Genomic DNA, 6107 nt, shown 5'->3' with positions numbered 1-6107 from the left:
GGATTCTGGAACTCACCAATTGGATGTAGGACAAGCCCGTACAACCTTTGCTGACTTCAAGAAAATTGGTCCACCTGAGTTCCGCAGAGTCCTCGACCCCAATGTAGCAGAAGAATGGATGACAGAAATAGAAAAAGTGTTTATAATTTTTTCCATGCACCAAGGAGCAAAAAGTAAGCTATACTACCTTCATGCTCAAAGCTAATGCCGAATTCTAGTGGGATGGAGCAAAACGATTGTTGGAGGATGCTGGGACAGATATCAGCTGGACCACCTTTAAAGAAGTTTTCTACAAGAAGTACTTTCCTCTCTCTGTTTGGGAGTCTAAGGAGATGGAATTTCTGCAGCTGAGATAGGATAGGATGAGTATTACGGAGTACACAGAGAAATTCGAGAGACTTTGCAATTTTTTCGCCATGTACAAGGCTAATCAGGATGAAAAGTGGAAATGCATGAAGTATCAAGGAGGGCTAAGAGCAGAGGTTCTAACCTCGATAGCTCCACTGGAGATCCAGGAATTTTTCGCCCTTGTTAGCAAGTGCCAAGTGATCGAAGAGTGAACCAAGAAACTAGCATCAGAAAGGAGCGAAGCTTTTTAGAAAAGGCAGCTGGACCAAGGATCTTCTCAACAAGTACCATGGAAGAAGGCCTTTCTTGAAAGACCTACAGAGGGGCAAACTCAACAAAGCACGAACCACCTAAAAACTTCCACCGATGCCTCACAGAAGACTTCCGAACTCAAGGAGTGTGCTTCGTGTGGGAAGCAACACAGGGGTAGGTGCTTTGCTAGGCAAAATGTCTGCTTCCGGTTCTTCCAACCAGAGCATTTTGCCAGGGAATGCTCGGCAGTTCCCCTCCCCCCGTCGACCTACCACAGCGTCAAAGAAGAGTCTTTGCCCTCATCAGAAAGGAAGCCCACGAGTTAAAAGATCAAATCGAAAGTAGGTGCACAATTAATAGGGTCCTTTTAACTATTCCATATGATACCGGTGCTTCTCATTCATTCATATCTCCCTCTGCTACTAGCAGGATTAGCTTACCCATGCCCAAAGTACCATGAATCCTACTAATGATCCTTATTAACCAATTCAGGACGTAGAATTTGGGGACAAATTCTTCTCTTTACGGGGGAGGAAATGTAACAATCGCCCCTCACCCTTTCTAGAAAATTTGATTTTTGAAATTTAAAAATCAATTAGGAGATAGGTTTAGAATTTTAAATTACGGATAGGAATTTAACAACCACCCTTCTTTTGAATTTAAAAATACCCTAATCACACCTATCACCAAAGTATATAAATAGGGGTACACCAATAGGTAGAAGATTACCCCTCTCAAACACTAATCCTCTCCCTTCTCTTCCTACAAAAATATTCTGTGTGCAAACATAAGATTCAACCTCATAGTCAATAAAGAGGCGTTAGAAAAAGTAGGGAAGCATGCTTTTTACTTATGTTTGGCATGTATTATGCTTTGTTTTTATTATTTTTTTACCATCTATGTTGTCCTTATCATGTTATCATGGTTGTATCTTTTGTGGTATTACTCCTCTTTTTCCATTTCTTTACACATATACAGTATGTTTGTATTCAAAGTTTCACCATACATAAATTCATCATCATTTAAAACCTTTTGATCAAGAGTACATGCATATTTGTGAAGTTTCATGATGAATGTTATTTCTATAATTGTTACTACTACCTTACAAGTCATTTAAGTCAAAAGTATATGGCTTTTTATAAATCTTGTTCAATTATTTAAAGTGCCATATTTTCATTATGTGCATTAAAAATATGATCCTTTAATTTATGCCATTCTGTCATTAATATCCCATTAAAGTCAAGAGTATATGCTTTTTTATAAGCTTTGCTCAATTATTTAATATGTCCTATTTTATGTGCATTAATATGACCTTTTAATTTATGCCATTATGTTGTTAATATCTCTTTAATTAGAGAGTACATGCCTATTCTGTGCCATATAACTATGGTATCATTATTTCACATGTCCCTTCTATCATTATATTTGTCTATCTTCTTGCATGATTTTCTCCTTGTGTATGCCTAAATAACCCTGTTTGTAAATTGAACTGAGGGGATGATCCTTCGGTAAGGGAGAGTGACCCTCAAAGACAAGATAATCGAGATAATTCTTCGGTAAGAGAAGGTGATCAAATCGAGATTATCCTTCGGTAAGGGAAGGTAATCGGCAAACTTTTAAGAATCATCGGTAAGGGAAGGTGACTCCCATAAATTTTATAATAATACATCTTTGTTTCCATAACTTCCTTCTTGTGTATGTCTAAATAACCTTGATTGTAAATTGAACTGAGGGAATGATCTTTCGATAAGGGAAGGTGACCGCCAAAGACAAGATATCGATATGATCCTTCGGTAAGGGAAGGTGATCGCCAAAACGTTTGGGATAAGAACCTTCAGTAAGGGAAGGGGACTCCCACCTTTTATACCAGTTTGAGCTCAATACATTCTATAAAAGCTACAAGTTAAGAAAGTAAAAGTATAAAGGAAAGTTTGATTGTGATTATTATTTTTAAGGTTATTTTTCCTAAGTTATGATTATGATTTTTCATAAGTATTATCCCTTCTATTTGACTTGCCTATGTCAACGTTACATGCTTTCCTTTTATGCATATTATGTTTTACGTTTTGCGAGAAAAGTTCATAATACATGCCATGCCTTATAATTTTTAAAATCCCATAAGTGGGTTGAGGATAGATATGGAGGTGTTACATAGCATTCCTACTGATATCTTTTAAGTTCTCACCCCTCTTTCTTTCCCATACTTTCTCCAGAGGAGCATGGCACAACGGATAGAGACGACGCAGCGCCCCCCGAGGGTGACTTCTAAGTATAATCCCTGAAAGCTTGTGTAGGTAGTTACGACCACTACTACCGTGCTCCAAACTATCTACTTAGGTCGAGATTTCGTAGGAGGAGACCCCCAACTGTCTGTCATAACCTTCCTAGATACGATTGCTTCAGCACCCAAGAAACGGTCACCCGAGGTGGTTTACCTGGAATCGGATTCTTAGAGAGAGGAAGAGGAGTCCAACAGCCCTAGCCAGAAGAAAGACCTAATGGAGGAGGACTTAAAGGAGGAGTTGATCTTTCGCGGGAGTCCAAAGGTGGAATACGTGCCCTATTCTCCCACTTCAGCATCTTAGTTCACCCTACACAGCATAACAGGATCTTCACCCAGCGAAAAAGTGTTGGAAGAGGATTGCTGGTACCCCAATTCATGGGAGACTGAAGGGTCCCGACAAATGATAGGATATTATATAAGGATGAGGGTTTCTTCGACGAGATTAGTTAGGATACGTCAGGTCTTTCGTCACAGTTATTTTTAGGCATTTTCTTTTTATTAGAAAAAACCCGTACTCATGCGAATCTGGTTGTTATTTTATTTGCTCAAACTTGCTTGTGTGTATTCAATTCCATCTTTTAGATCGTTTGTTAATTTTCCCCAAAACTTCATGCGTATTTCCCTTCTTGCTTGCATAACGATTGAGTCAATTTGCTTCCCAAGAGAGAACACCCTATCTAAAGGCATTCAAGGATAGGATTTAGCTTAGGGTGTTTCAGAGAGTAACCTCGTCGCTGCTGCCATTCATCATCGCTGCTGCCATTCATGTCCTCGTCGTTGTCGCCATGAAGCTTCTACATCATTGCGTTGTCTCCTTCATCTACGTGCAATATCTTTAATTTTGAGATCAGAGAAAGAATGAGTTCGATTACGCCGCCGGCGCTGCCATAAAGCTTATCTGTAAATGCGTTTGGTTTTTTTCGCAATCACCTAAGATCAATTTCTATTTTTTCATTTTTCTTTTTCATTGATATTTATTTAACTCAGTTTAGATATTCTTTTGTTTTTCTCTACATAGCGTGATTAGAATTTGATACAAAGAGAGATCGCGGCGGTGGTAGTGCGGTGGTGGTGGAGCAGAGAATAGTTTCTCAGAGTGCACAGTAGGTGAAGAAGATTCGATAGGTTAAATATCCTTTAATTGTTTGATTTGATTCTAGTTGTATTCTGGTTTAAGTGTTTTTCTTTGTATAAAAAAATAAAAAACTTTGATGGAAGTTGTAGTCATATCATCTTTGATTGTTTTTTTTTTCTGTTGCAGATGACTAACTTCACAAAAGAATAAATTCTTTGGAAAAAGTGAGAAACATCATTTAAATTCTAAAATAGCAATCATAGCAGAACCTAAGTACGTGTATTAGTTATAGATCTATAAGCTAGCTATATATATAATTAGGTACCTTCTGTTTATGCTTATGATATATACTAAGTTAAAACCCTTCTTCTTCCGCTTGTAACATACTTTAATGCTCTATGGTTATACGCTTACATTGTTGTTGTTGTTAATCTATTTTCTCTCTTTGTTTATTCATTGAGAAAGAGCCTGTTGCTAGGAGGTGATTTATTAAGAAGAGTAGAGATAGAGAGCGGAAAAGGTTTGCTAAGAAGAGCTTCTCAACAAGTTCAAAATTTTCAGATTAATTTATTTCAAAAACATTTCTACATGAACTAATATTCAAATATTTTTTTTGGACAGGATCATGCAAATTATTAGTGATCAATGAAATTGATAATGCTTCCGTGCAGAAGAAGCATTATTCCGAGTAGCACCAATTGATTTTGGATAAGATATCTGAGATACTAAATGTAAAATGAACCTAAACATTTGACGCCTCTATTATTGAAGCTAGTTGCAATAGATCTTAAATAGTGTATAAGATTTTGTTTCAATAGATTTTAAAAAGTCTCTCTTTCGAAATCTATGTTCAAGAACTATTTTTCTCCCAGCTCAAAGATAGAAAGTTCTATCACTCTATAACCACTGCTAAAGCATTTGTTTTCTGTGAGAAGGAAAAGGAAAGGTGCTAGAATAAGAAATAAAGCACAAAGGAAGGTTCCAAAGAATATGTATCTTTTGTGGTAGTAGACCTGGATACAAATCTACATTTGGTGATGCTGCTCTTGAGCTTGGTAAATTACTGGTAATTTTTATGATACTATATTGTTTACCAATTCATTATTATGAATATACTTGTGTTTTAAAGAACTCTTGCATGTGTTTATCTATAGTTGTTGTATTGAAAGGTCGAAAAGAAGATTGATTTGGTTTATAGTGGAAGAAGATTAGGACTAATGACTTATATACTGTTTTTATTGTAAATTTTTTCTAAACTTTCTTGAACTTCATTTGTTTATCTTTCATGGGTTAGAGTGATTCCTAAAGCTCTGTTGCATCATGAGGTACAATTCCATCTTTAGTTACTATATGATCATGTATGTTCATCTTTTGATCCAAATTTTTGCTTATGAAAATCTTATGCTGATCAAATCTCTCGTTTAGATATCTGGAGAAACCTTTGGAGAAGTGCAAAAAGTTGCAAACATGCATGAAAGGAAGTCAATAATGGCTAAACATGCTGATGCATTCATAGCTCTTCCTGGTATATTCTTTATTAACATAAATTGCAGTTTTCTTTTTCGTTCTAGGAATTTTCAAAAATTCAATCAAAGTTGTATACTAGTCAGGAGGCTATGGAACAATAGAAGAGTTGCTAGGTTATAGCTTGGTCCCAATTGGGAATGCATGATAAACCAGTAACACTATTTTCCTTATCTACTAGATGAACCAATATCTCAATAAACTAAATGAAAAAATATGTTCAAATTCTTCTTTTTCAATAAAAGGATCATTTCTTATTGAATTTGAGATGTGGATCTTCTTTCACTTTTAAGTTGTTATGGGATCCATATATTTAGCTTCAACAGTTATATTATATGTGTCTCTGTTGTGTGGGTGTTTTTATCCAGGAAAATGAAAATTTTCAAATATGCTCATACTGGTCCTTGTGTAGGTGTTTCTTCTTGGTTAATGGTGATTTGCTTTGCTTTACCTAGTGCCGATGAGAAAGATTTAACAACAGTCGATCACATTCTTATGTTTAATTTAATTATATTCCAGAAATTGATCGTTTCTATTTCATGCATCTATCTGTGGATTGACCTCTTCTTGGTATCATCTTGTCTCATTTATTGTATCTAAATATTATTATAGAGAACTCTTGCA

The 6107-nt window shown here is 36.0% G+C and overlaps 1 pseudogene; it reads left to right on the top strand.

Moving 5' to 3' along the window:
- Window positions 1-362: 362 nt before the first annotated feature.
- LOC107612398 (putative cytokinin riboside 5'-monophosphate phosphoribohydrolase LOG6) lies at window positions 363-5668 on the top strand (annotated as a pseudogene).
- The last annotated feature ends 439 nt before the right edge of the window (window positions 5669-6107 follow it).

Source organism: Arachis ipaensis, chromosome B8 (assembly GCF_059453495.1).
Source record: "Arachis ipaensis isolate K30076 ecotype BB chromosome B8, ASM5945349v1, whole genome shotgun sequence".
In the NCBI taxonomy this organism is placed as follows: domain Eukaryota; kingdom Viridiplantae; phylum Streptophyta; class Magnoliopsida; order Fabales; family Fabaceae; genus Arachis; species Arachis ipaensis.
This window is presented reverse-complemented; position numbering and strand designations above follow the sequence as displayed.